Consider the following 13,615-nt stretch of genomic DNA (forward strand, 5'->3'; position numbering starts at 1 on the left):
AAATAGGGGTGGCAAATGACAGACAGATACAGACAGTGACAGAGGAGGAGGAGAGGACCCTGCTCAGAAGAGCTTACAATCTAAGAGCAACACACAACCCGTACCACAATGTACTTTCTACTCACAAAGTTTATGTATCCTGCGACCAGGATTCTTCTTGCTGACAAAACATGGTAACCCATACATTCAATCAAACATTTCCTGTTTTCACTAAGATCTGAGTCATCAACCTGCAACGAGTATGCATATCTTTAGTGAGAGTAAAGCTACATGCTTGATTCAGGTAAGGGAAGGCAAAGTTTATGTTATTCAATATTTAGCTTTTCAGGTAAAAGCAATAAAGCATCCTGATTTTAGGAAAAAAATTAAAGGAAGTCTATATTAAAAAAAACTGCAATAAACCTAAACTAACAGCAGCAATATATAGCAGACATCAAGAGCTACTACACATGTCCTTAGAGCACCCTGGAAACCTCACAACTGCAGGTGTTCCAACACTAAGCACCACATGGGTCTTGATAATTTCTCTGCCATCAAAGTATAAGGTCTAATAGCCACCTTAATGCCTCCTCAAAAAGAACCCTTAACTTGCACAGTGTTATCACATGAGGCTGGTTAGTCCCCTTTGTAATAGCAACAAAGTTAAATAAAAAAAGTTCCAAATAAAGTTCTATTAAATAAATAATACCCCAAAAATATTAAAAGAATTGGGTGTACAGCATAAAAACAACACCACAAATATAAGGTATTGGTGAAAGCAATGATTTTTGGGTTACAGTTCATAGGTAACCCAATACTGATAAGCTATACCGGTTTCCATCAGCTTACATTGAGAGGTTCACCTCCTATACAAAAATGGGCGGCACGGTGGCTCAGGGGTTAGCACTCCGGCCTTTGCAGCACTAGGTCCCAGGTTCAATTCCCAGCTAGGACATTATCTGCATGGAGTTTGCAGGTTCTCCCCGTGTCTGCGTGGGTTTCCTCCCACATCCCAAAAACATGCAGTTAGGTTAATTGGCTTCTCCCTAACAATTGACCTTAGACTACATTAATCACATATGACTATGGTAGGGACATTAGATTGTGAGCTCCTTTGAGGGATAGTTAGTGACACGACTATGGACTTTGTACAGCGCTGTGTAATATGATGGTGCTATATAAATACTGTATAATAATAATAAATGTGCAAAATCTTTTAGACTCCGTTCAGACTGTGTTTACTGTTCCTGGGTGGGCCACAACACTAGGCTCCCAGAAGTGGTACCAGATTGTCACTGCAAGGTTTTTTGTTTTGCAGAGCAGTTCTTTTTTATTTTGCAGAGCAGTTCTTTTTTATTTTATTTTTTTTATTGTCAACTAAAACCACTTGAAAAAACAGCTTTTAAAACATCAAAATGATTGCACAAGCGTTTTAAAGTGGCACTATTTCAAGTGTAAGGAGGCAGCGCACCTCCCCTAAACATTACATGTTGCATCCAAAAAACCTACCACCTGTCAAGTAAAGGATAATAAATAAACCCATATAAACCAATGATAACCATTCTTTGCAAGCCTGTATTTATAAAATGATTTTGATGTGAATTTGCACTAAATTCATCCATAATATTTACAAGTATTTACAAGTAGCCAATTCCCCCTCCTCTGAGATTGTAAGCTCTTATGGGCAGAGTCCTCTCTTCCTGTATCACTGTCTGTATCTATCTGTCATTTGCAACCCCTATTTAAAGCATACTTAAACTCATAATTTTCACTTTACATAAAAGGGTAGAGAACCCTTTTATGTAAGGTAAAAATTCTGTTTTTTTTTTTTCATTCTCGACTGCCCGCCTAGGCTGTCGAGAATGAATTAGAGCCAAAAGCTTCCCGGGATACCTATGTCAGGCATCCCGGGAGGCACGTGGGCACTCCTTCTGCGCATGCCTGAGATGCTCGGGCATGCGCAGAAGGAGCACTTTTTGCTCAGGCATGCGCAGTGAGATCAGCAAATTTTTTTTCATCCTACGTCACCCGATCTCGCGCCTAGGTCAGGTGACAGAGGATGAAGGACCCGGAAGAGAAGACGAAGATGGCGGCGCCCAAGGCTCCGGTTCCGGGACGACGCCGGACTCGATGTCAGACACTCCCAGAGTGATCAGACTTGCCTTGCAGGATTGAAGGTAAGTGTGTTTTTGTTGAGTATAGTTCCTGTTTAATGTACAACGCTGCGTAATATGTTAGTGCTACCGGTATATAAATACAGCATAATATTAATAGCATTTCTTATTTTGTAAGCTGTGCAGTTTGACAATTGGCCACTAGGTGACAGAACGAGTCAGGGTTTTGAAAGGTACTGAAACTAGAAATATAGAGAGATTGGAACACCTGTCAGCAAAATTTATACAAATTAACAGGAAAATATTTTACAGAGCCCTAAAACTGAATTTATTCTTATTTTTTGACCTGGTTACAAGTTTTACTTTAAAATTGCTTCCGTTTCACACATGAAAAATTACATTGTTGGCTATATAATGTATCTATTTGCAACAAACTTTCATATCTGACAGATGGCCATCTGGTAGAACTTGAGTTTAACTTTTACCCAAAGGTCAAAAACAGTTTTATTAAAGGGAAAGAAAATTCACTGCTGGTGTTCAGAGTTTTGCCAAAATATGTTGAGCATATTTGCACACAATGGGACTTTTACCTGCCAAATCACCTCTTACCAATGCTGTAGTAACTGCAATGTTCTTCATCATCTTCCCAGGTCTTCCCTGATCTAGCAGGTTCAACTCTTCTTCAGCTATGTTCACTGGCTGGGTGGAAATGACAGCTCCTGTACATCTTACTGCCCTGAATGGACAAAGTGATAATGAGTCATTGAGGTGAATAGTATTCCCTAAAGTTCAAACATTTTTTAATATTAGTTCCTGTGTCAGGAATAAAGAGGTCTGAGCACCATTTAATTCACATGCAAGACGAAATTATATTTCATACTTACTAACTAAACCTAAGCATGCTCTGGCAGTTTTTTGCACGCACAACAGTGTTTTATTGCACTCTTTTGAATAGAAATTCTTTAGCTATGATGAAGTTCATATGATCACAAACACAACATACAAAAACAATGTCACTCATATTAGGTATTAATAGGAACAATAACTTTTGGGTTATAGTTCACAGTTATGTTTTACAGGCTTTTCAGTTGTCAGCTATGGAAAACATTTTAACCATTTTACCTATTTCACAGGTGCAAGACATTTTAGGAATTAAAATGTTTGGTATCTTTTTACTTAGCAAAACTTAATCTATATATTTAACCAAAAATTGGGGGATTATATTTGTCTTTGTGCAGAGTAAAATTTGATGATAAACAGGTATGCCAGGCTTACCTGTTACTCTCAAGTACCTGAAAAATCTATGGCAGGTGTCAGGATGGAGAAGACCAGTACATATTTGTTAGCTGACTTCCCCTGTGTAGTATGAATGCTCTAAACCAGAGAGAAATAATTCTAGGTTGTATCACCAATCAAAACCGCTTGCAAAAATGGTTAATATTGGACCAAATAGATTTGTTCATTATCCTTTGCTTGGCAGGCTTTAGGAGTGTTGCTGCACATTTCTGTGGATGCTACATGTGGTGTTTAGGAGCGGTTTGCTGACCCTACCTCCTCCACAGTATAACTTGAAATGGTAAGCATTTCCAAGCGGTTTTTAAAGCATAAAATACAAGAAAAAAAGAAAGAAAAATAAGGATACAAACTTACATAGTCAGTTATATTGAGAAAATACATGCCCATCAAGTTTAACCACTAGGGAAAAAAACATATCCAGATAAAGAGCCTATAGACATGGTTGATCCAGAGGAAGGCAAAGAAAAACCTCTGTTTCATTTAGCCCCAACAGGGGAAAATAATTCCTTCATGATCTGCAATCAGATGTTCCCTGCATCAACATTCTCAGTTATCTTTTCTTTAAAACTTTGATACCCAGTTATATTCTGTGCTTCTAGAAATCATCCAGCTTTTCTTAAAGCAATCTATAGTAGTTGCTAAAACTACTTCTCGAGTGAACCTATTCCACATTTTCACAGAGCTTACAGTGAAGAATCTCTTCCTTAAACTTAAAGCTTAAACTTCTTTTCCTGAAGACACAGAGTGCCCCATTCTCCTTTGTAATGATCTTGAGGAGAATCAAGATCAAGGGGAAGAGAGTTCTCTATATGGACCATTTATATATTTATACAAGGTGATCATATCCCCCCCTTAAATGTCTTTTCTTAAGGGAGAATAGATTCAGTTCAGCTAATCTCTCCTCATGGCTGAGCTCCTTCATTCCTTTTATTAGTTTAGTTGGCCTTGCACTTTAGTTGCACTCTCTCCAATTCCACAATGTTCTTTTTGTGAACTGGTGCCCAAAACTGGACTGCATATTCTAGATGAGGTCTGACCAATGCTTTGTGCAGGGGCAGGATTATGTCTCCATCTCTACAGTCTATTCCTCTTTTAATACAAGAAAAGTACTTTACTAGCTTTAGATATTGCAGCTTGGCATTGCATGTTGTTATTAAGTCTATGATCTACCAGAAGGCCCAGATCCTTTTCCATTTCTGACTGTCCCAAATGTATCCCCCCTAGACAGTATGAAGCATGCATGTTGTTAGCACCCAAGTGCATAATTTTACATTTATCTATATTAAATGTCATTTGCCACTTGGCTGCCCAGTCAAACCGTACATCCAGGTCTGCTTGTAGATTATAGACATAATGTATGGACTTTATTTCTTTACATAGTTTGGTGTCATCTGCAACCACAGAAATGGTACTTTTAATCCCAAACTCTATACCATTTATAAAGATTTATAAAGATATAAAGATTTATAAACAGTAAAGGTCCCAACACCAAACAATACCCTTAGACCATTCAGAGTATGAATCATTAATCACTACTCTCTGTCTTTAAGCCAGTTCACTATCCATTTACAGGTTGAATTTTCTTTTCACTTTTTACTTACTTCCTCATAAAGAGTAAATTTTTTTTGCAACTTCAGGCTTTTATGAATCCATGCTATCACCTATATTTTTTTTCCAGTAGAAACTCCTCAATGTGGTTCTTTAACAAACTCACCTGCTCACTCAAAAACTTACCTGCAAAATCACCCTCTGCAAGGGCTGCACCAACTGCAATGCCTCCAGTCACATTTACCAGGTCTTCTTTTGGGTCTATGGCTATTTTTATTAGCTGGGTGGAGATGACAGCTCCTGTGCATCTTAATGTACACAGAAAAAAAGTTAATTTCTGTGCAATACTTATAGATATATAGAATAATAAGAGTTAATATTTAACATGCTTGTTCAAATTTTTAGGACTAGACGAAGGGTGCCTTACCACAGTATTTATGGTCTCTGGACCCTTACTTTCTTTTAACCCTTTTCTTTTTTCCCCTTTCTTTCCTAAACATCCTTCTAGATCACAACAAAAAATCTTAATTCGAGATTCAGATTTATTTTCTGAACTTGTTTGAACATTAGGCACCTAGGTATTGTATTATACTGTCCCTTTCAAACACTTAAAAATGCTTGCACAAGTGATTTCAGATGGCAAGTTTATGGAGGTGACAAATCACCTCTGGAGACTACATATAGTGTCTAAAAATAAAATAAAAAAAATAAAACCTTATAAATAAAGGATAATGAACTGACCCATACGGTCAAATGATAGCCATTTTCTGTATGGACACCAAGTCTGACCTTGACATGATCTGGTCACAGGTTTACATTTCTGACAGTGATTTTCTTTCTTATTAGTGTTCCTTAATACCTTTCAGAATTTGTTTTGACTTTTCTGGATTTATAATGTATCTATCTGCAACAAAGCTTAGGAGCTGAGTTTGACTTTTATCTAAAGGTTAAAAGCAAGTTAAAACAAAAACAAATCCACTGCTGGCACCCAGGGTTTTGCCATAATGTGCTCAGAATATTTTTTTTCATTAGGACACAGGTACCTGCCAAATCACCCCTCAGCAGTGAAACAAAGCCTTCAGTAATGACCTGTGTTTGACTTTTGGTTAACATTGGACCAAATAGGTCCACTAATTATTCTTTGCTTGGCAGGCTGTAGGAGGCAGCAGTGTTCCTGCACATTTCTGTGAATGCTACATGTCGTGTTTAGGAGCTGTATCCTGATCTTACCCTCTCTACAGTATACCTTGAAATAGTAAGCATTTACAAGCGTTTTTTAAAGTAGTTTCAATACAAGAAAAAAAGACAAACAAGGAAACACTCTGCTAGTTATTTGCAGCTGCTTTAAACAGTTAGCAAATGCCTGAAAAAGCCTAGCAGTGATTTCCTGGTAATGCTCTCTGGCATAACAGTAGTATAACGATAGTATATTTTAGTATAAGTGATAGTATAGTTTAAGTGATAGTATAGTAAATGCCACAAAAAGACATCGCTAATATGAACATGCCCTTAGTGTTTCGAGTGCTTTAACTGCTTGTTTGAAAGCTTCAAAATCTGTTATACTGAGGTTAGACTACCCAAACCATTACCCAAAATTGAAAACCAGGTTTTGCCAGTCTGATGCTGGCACCCAGGCTTTTGCCCTAAGTTCAGGATATTTGTACATTATGCTACATCACCCTCACCAGTGCTGAAACAACTTCCAACTGTCTCCCATCATTTTCCTAGGTTTTAACATCTTCAACTATCTTTACTGGCTGAGTGGAACTGACATCTATAAAAAAAAAGTGCCCTAAATGCATACAGGGACATTGTCATTGGTGACAGGCATGCCGTAAATTTACACCTATTACTTCAAGGTTTGAAGTCTTCAGCCACCTTCATCTACTAAAAAAGTTAATTTCCCTGCAATGCTTATGGATACAGAGGATAATAAGAGTTTGCGTTTCATGTGCTTTAACTGCTTGTATCAAATTTAAAAAGGACTAGACTAGTGGTATTATATCACAGTGTTTTCTGCCCCTGGATGCCTCCTGTCAAACACTAGAGCATTAAAAGACTGTGACTGCTAGGCTTCTGCAGGCATTTACAAACTACTGTGCAAGCATTTATAAGCAGCTACAAAAGCCTAGCAGAGTGGTTCCAATTTTTATGAGAATTGAAATCACTTTTAAAAAAGCTTGCAATCATTTTTACAAGTGGCCATACAAGTCTATAGATGCGCCAGGGGCAACAAATGACCCTTGAATGCTGAATGTGGAGTAATAAAAAAAATTATATGTACACACTTTTATACACCATAAACGAAATGTCTAATATAAAAATAGCTATTGCTAACTATATATCTAGCAATTATCCTCCCCCTTTCCAATTTTTTTTTATTTGTAGTTTTTTTTGCAGTTTTTATTGATTAGAGAACATTAACCTAAGAAATTAGTGGGTGACAAATTTCTACATTTGAGTGGCTATTTGCATATGAAGGGTTTAAAGGGGTTTGTGACCCCTCTAGATGCTCATTAAAATAGAAACGTATGTGCTTAGTAACTGGTTATAAAGGCCCTATTAGGCTTGTTTTGTTATGGATTCATTAAGGGGAACACTAGACAATGCCAAAGTGCAAATGTTTACAAAATATAATTCAGTCAAAATAATAACTAATGTAGCTGACATATCAGGAGGGTCACACAATAGCTTAGTTTTTGCAAAATGTGCTACTATTATACTGAGATGTAAACTGTCATTTCTGACCCGGTTTCTAATAATACCACTCACCTGGTTGGTGTTCTGATCCTCAGCTAGTTATACTTTCTGAATCACTGACCCAGAATGAACATGCAGCTCAGGTGTTCAGCAAATTGTAGCACAACTTGTCACACAGTATGTACATGCCTGTTTCAGATGTGTGACTGCAAACTACTGAAACCAAAAGATCAGCTTTAAAACTAGGTAATTAGCCGTCCTCAGAGTATTATAACCCCAACTGGATATAATATTTTGATGAAATTCCAGGACAAATACAACATTTACTTCAATGGACAACAAGAGATCATTATAAGGCATCTAAATCTAATATCATGCCTAGCTCCTTATCATGTTATTACCTGTATATCCTGCCAATCCTCCTATAGGTACAACACTGCGGCCCCCCTGCTTAGTTTCCCCAATACAACTTAGCAATGATGACCTCAAGTCGCTGAAAGCTCCATTCACTTCTGTTGTCAGCCAGAAGATCGCATGAAGCCTTCCTGTACAAGCAGAGGTGTAGAGTGATCAAAGCCTGCAAACTACACAGGAAGGAAGAGGGGGATATATGAGTGTGGTGATCACATGGCTTAATATAATACAATACAATAAAGATAATTCTAGGCAAGCTTATCAACTGGGTGACAAACCTTCTGAGGTTTTATTTGTAATCTGTGTCCCCATAAGCATCTCTATTGGCTATGGTGATCACTGTCTTCCTGTACAAATTTTCTGACTTGTTAGGAGTTGTCACTAACTCACGGCTGCTTCTGTGCAGACATTACATCATTACACAGTGGAACATCCATATTCAAATGGACAACTGTTCTAGTCTAATTGTTTTCCTTCAACACAAATGATGTTAATAGTAATTACAGTGAATACTTTAAGAACATCAATATCAGACATAAGTTAGGTTGATCATTTTTCAACATGTTCGGCACTATCCTGCAGAGTAAGTGAACAGAATAATATTATTAAACAGGGTTTATATAGCGCAAAGATATTAAGCAGCGCTGTACATTAAATAGGGGTTGCAAATGACAGACAAATACAGACAGTGACACAGGGGGAGAGGACCCTGACCCAAAGAGCTTTCAATCTAGGAGGTGGGGGGAAGTAGCACACAATAGGAGGGGTATATGTAGTTGTGGGAAATAGTGAGGGTTTTAAAATACAGAAAAAGACGGGTAGGCAAGTTTGAAAAAAATGGGTTTTGAGTGCTCTTTCAAATGAGCAGAAAGTAGGAGAAACACGAATAGGACGAGGAAAACCATTCCAGAGAGTCAAGCCAGCTCTAGAAAAGTCTTGGAGCCATGCGTCTGATGAGGTTATGAGTGAGGAAGTCATTAGTAGGTCACTGGAGGACAGAATAGAGCGACGGGGGGGGGGGGGGGGGATGATTTTTCTATCAGGACAGAAAGGTAGGTGGGACAAGAACGGTGGAGGGATTTGAAGGCAAAACACAGGAGCTTGAATTTGATTCTAAGGATGAATTGGTAGCCAATGAAGTGAATTACAAAGAGAAGCAGCAGGAGAGGAGCGGTGGGATAGCAGTTCGGTTCACATTTCACTGAGTTACTAATAAATATGCTTTTAGGGGAATTTTGATGTTATCCAAAGTGAGGTTACAATTAAACAATTTCATATAAAGAGACTTTGACCATTATTTTCATCACAAATCTTCCAATAAGATTATATGTGTAATTACCATATTTTATGCACATTGTTTACAAGTCTCATAGATTACAGACTCTATTGGGCATGGTCCTCTCCTCCTCCTGTGTTATTCTTTTTGTATCTGTCTGGTATCTTTGCAGCACAGTGGCTCGGAGGTTGGCACTCTGGCCTTTGCAGCGTTAGGTTCTAAATTTTAATCTCGGCCAGGATACTATCTGCATGGACTTTGCAGGTTCTTCCTATGTTTGTGTGGGTTTCCTCCCACATTCCAAAAACTTACAGTTAGGGTAATTGGCTCCCCTCAAAAAAAACATTAGCCTGTATTAAAGACATATGACTGAGGTAAGGACATTACATTGTGAGCCCCTTTGAGGGACAGCTGTAAAGCGCCGCATAATATGTCGGTGCTATATAAATACCGCGTAATAATAATCTATAACCCCTATTTAATGTACAGCACTGCGTAATATTCTGGCATTTTATAAAAACAGTTTGTTATTAATGTCCTGAGCGGTGAGCCCGAGTGTGGCTCGGGGTAAAAAAAACAGCTGAAATCGGGAACCCCGAGCAACACTCAGGGTAGCTAAAAAACATAAAGACTTACCTGGTCCTCCCAGCGTCCTCCAGTGTCCTGCCAGTCAGATCCCATCCTCGGGCCGCGTTCTCTTCCTCCGATCTGTCCCCCGGCGAGTGCGCTAACGTTCCCTGGGAGTTCCTGCTGATGTTGGTGTGTGCGGGAGCGTGGCGGGAATTTCAAATTATTTTATATTGAATTCAATACAAAATAACTGTATTGAATCCAATACAAAGTAATCGGTATTATATATATAATGTTTACAGGCCAACAATATAGGTGAGGGAAAGGACAGAGATGCTGGGCCAGCACAGAGAGTAATTAGATACTGTTATGATTATTAAACTTTATTCATAATGCATACATTAAAAAAGCCTGCAAATGACAGATAAGATACAAACAATGACACAATGGTAGGAAAGAGTAGTACACAACAGGAGGGGGGATATGGAATGGAGGGAAGTAGTGAGGAGTTTAGGAGACAGAGAAAGACGGGTAGGCACATTTGAAAAAATGGGTTTTAAGTGCTCTTTTAAATGTGCATAAAGTAGGCGCAAGCTGAAAAGGAAGAAGAAATATAGGTGGGGAAGAGCCATGGAAGGATTTAAAGGCATGGCATAGTAGCTTGAATTTAATTCTGAGATGAAATGGAAGCCAATATAGATTTACGAAGAGGAGCAGAAGAGTAGAGTAGAGAGTGCGGTTAGTGAGATGCAAAGCAGGGAATGTCACAGTAGTCCAGAAGCGAGATGATAAGAGAACTGGTCCAAGGACTAACTTTCCTGCAGTATTTAAATTTTGCCTGTATTTTGTAAAGTTGGTGACAGGGTCTTTTTAGAGTGTAATTGTGCTTTTTTAAAAAAAAAAAAAAAAAAGTTTCTCCAACGTAACCACTTCGCCATAAATAATACAGCCTTTCCATGAACCAAGAACAGAACATTAGCAATATAGCGTGGCACAAGCCTCTATTTCTAATACAAATACTGCTTGAAACTGTGCAGGCCAGAGTGATTCAAAAATTTAGCTTCACCTGGTTAAGCAGTTTTTGAGCATGTTGGCCAAAGATGTCATATCTATGCAACGGCTTACACAACGGCCTGATTTATGAAAGTTCTCCAAGGCTGAAGAGGATACACGTTCATTAGTGAAGCTGGGTAATCCAGCAAACCTGGAATGGATTTCTTCAAAGTAATTTACTATTTGCTAGCAAATGTTTTGAATCCTGGACCAGATCTATTCCAGGTTTGCTAGATCACCGAGGTTCACTGATTAAAGTGTCTTCTCTCCACCCTTAGAGAGTTTTAATAAATGGGGTCCATAATCTCTAAGAAGTGTTCTGCTGACCATCAAGTATTCTAGCAGGTGCGGATACTAGTAAAGGATAGACCTGAAGCTAAGGGTTAAGAAATGATACTCTGCCAGGGTCAGAATCTCATAAATAAAACTTGTGTAGTATGTAGTAAGGCAGTAGATTTAAATTGTGTTATTACTAGACTTCACATAAGCTCTGTCGTATAGCAATGATCATAGACTCATTGTAATGCTCAGGGCAATGTTTTAAAAACATCTGGTTCACAGGATATGCAAATATGTTTGTTTCTAAGTAAGGTTACAGAAGGATGGAAGTTATCAAGCTCCACCCACCAAAAAAATAATATAAATATAATTCAGGTAAGTCACAGTAGAACAGCTAGTCCACAATGGAGTTCCAAATATGGAAAGACTACCTGCAGCTGGCTTTGGTCATCAAAAACATAGCAAAAGCTGAGATTTCTAAACCACCTCCTCTAAGGGATTTCCTGCTGAGTCCTGCCAAAAGAGAAAAGGGTCATGCAATGAGCAATGAGGAGAGCAATTTTGTTCAGCTGAACTCCTTTGTCAACCACTCTCCGGGACAGCTTATGGATTCTTCCTACCCTAAGGAGAACCCCAACTTGCTAACTATCAATTTCGATGGTCAATCTTTTGCCGAGGATCAAGCTACTGGTTTTCATGCCTATACCACTCAACCTAGAGGACTAGCCTGTAACTTCAACCGTGCTCCAGGTCAGCCAATGTATTCTTCCTACCCTAAGGAGAACCCCAACTTGCTGACTACCAGTTTCTTTGATCAACCTGAATCATCCTATTTTTTTGGGGAGGATCAAGCTACTGGTTTTCAAGCCTATAGTACTCAACTTATAGGACAAGACTGTAACCTCCACTACCTTCCAGGTCAGCCAATGGATTCTTCCTTCCCTCAAGCCTATAAGACTCAACCTATAGAAAAAGCCTATAATTTTATTTGTGCTCCAGGTCAGCCTATGGATTCTTCCCACCCTAAAGAGAACCCCAACTTGCTAACTGTCAGTGCCTATGGTCAAGCTGAATCATCCTTCTCTTTTGCTGAGGATCAAGCTACTGATTTTCAAGCCTCTAAGACTCAATTTAATGCGCTACCAACCAACGGTCATGAGAAAACCAAGACCAAGACTTCTGTTCAACAGAAGTCATTACCTTCCCATGAAAAAACTCTGCGTGGTGGCATGTGCAGCTTTTGTAAGCAAAACGGTGAGTCCAGCTTCATTTACATGGGCCACATTTTAAAGGATGAGAAGGGAAGAGTTGTTTGTCCCATCCTAAGAATGTACACCTGCACACTATGTGGGGCAACTGGAGACACATCTCACACCAGGAAATACTGCCCACTCAACAAGGATAAACACTGTGTGTACAAGAAGAGTGGACGCAACTCTGCTGGGCGGAAACTAAAACGCTAAAAAGAAGAATGCTGCTGGTGAAGCACACTTAACGTTGTTCTGATGCTCCTCTGTTTAAAGACAGTTATTCAACTCATCCTCACCCATAAGCTAAAGGTATGGCCTAAAATGTAAGCAATCTGCTGAAGTTAAGCAGTGCGCTGATATACTATTTTATGTTTTTCTATTTTCTTTTAACGTTACATGGAGGAAAGCTTTACTTGGCTGTTCTTGAGGGGCATTTATGTTCTGCAAAAGTTGCCTTTGTGTGTTCTTCATCTTGGCCTACCTGAAAATGTTCTTAAATTCTTCTACACAGTTCTTTTCCCTTTTTCAATAAATATTTTTTTTTCTGCATAATTGTTATGGCTCATTATTATTTATTCATGTACTGGTATTACCAGTCTAAATCACATCAATAGCATGGTATTCCCTTAAACATGTAATAAGAACCCATGAGAATTAAATGTATTCAGGTTTGTATTACAGTATGGGTCCTTGCTGGGGATATAAAAACCATTTCTCTTTCTTCTAGTGATCACGGTTAACAGGACAGATAGCAATGGAGGATCCAAAACTCCAAAAGTGTACAGTTGTCACAGCGAACAATGTCTAATGAGGGAACATCTAAGATTTTGTTTTCCTTCCTATTCCTCATTTGGAGTGTCCCTGCTCCTTATAGCAAAAAAGTGAAAAACTCACTATGGATACATTTTTTACAGGTTCAGTTGCATGTCTTTTGTAAGTTTGTAAGTTTTCCAGGGAACATTGCTATGTAAATTAGTGGTTCTGCATTAACCTAAGCCTCTGACTGCTGGTTTCTGTACCCACAGATTGAATGTGATAAAAGTGATCTTTAGCATGGACGACATCTAGAGGCAGAAAAGAAGTACTGCACAGGACAAAACCTGTAAAACCAGCAAAAATTACATCCAGAGCTGCTT

The sequence above is a fragment of the Pyxicephalus adspersus genome, chromosome Z (genome assembly GCF_032062135.1).
Source record: "Pyxicephalus adspersus chromosome Z, UCB_Pads_2.0, whole genome shotgun sequence".
Lineage (NCBI taxonomy): Eukaryota > Metazoa > Chordata > Amphibia > Anura > Pyxicephalidae > Pyxicephalus > Pyxicephalus adspersus.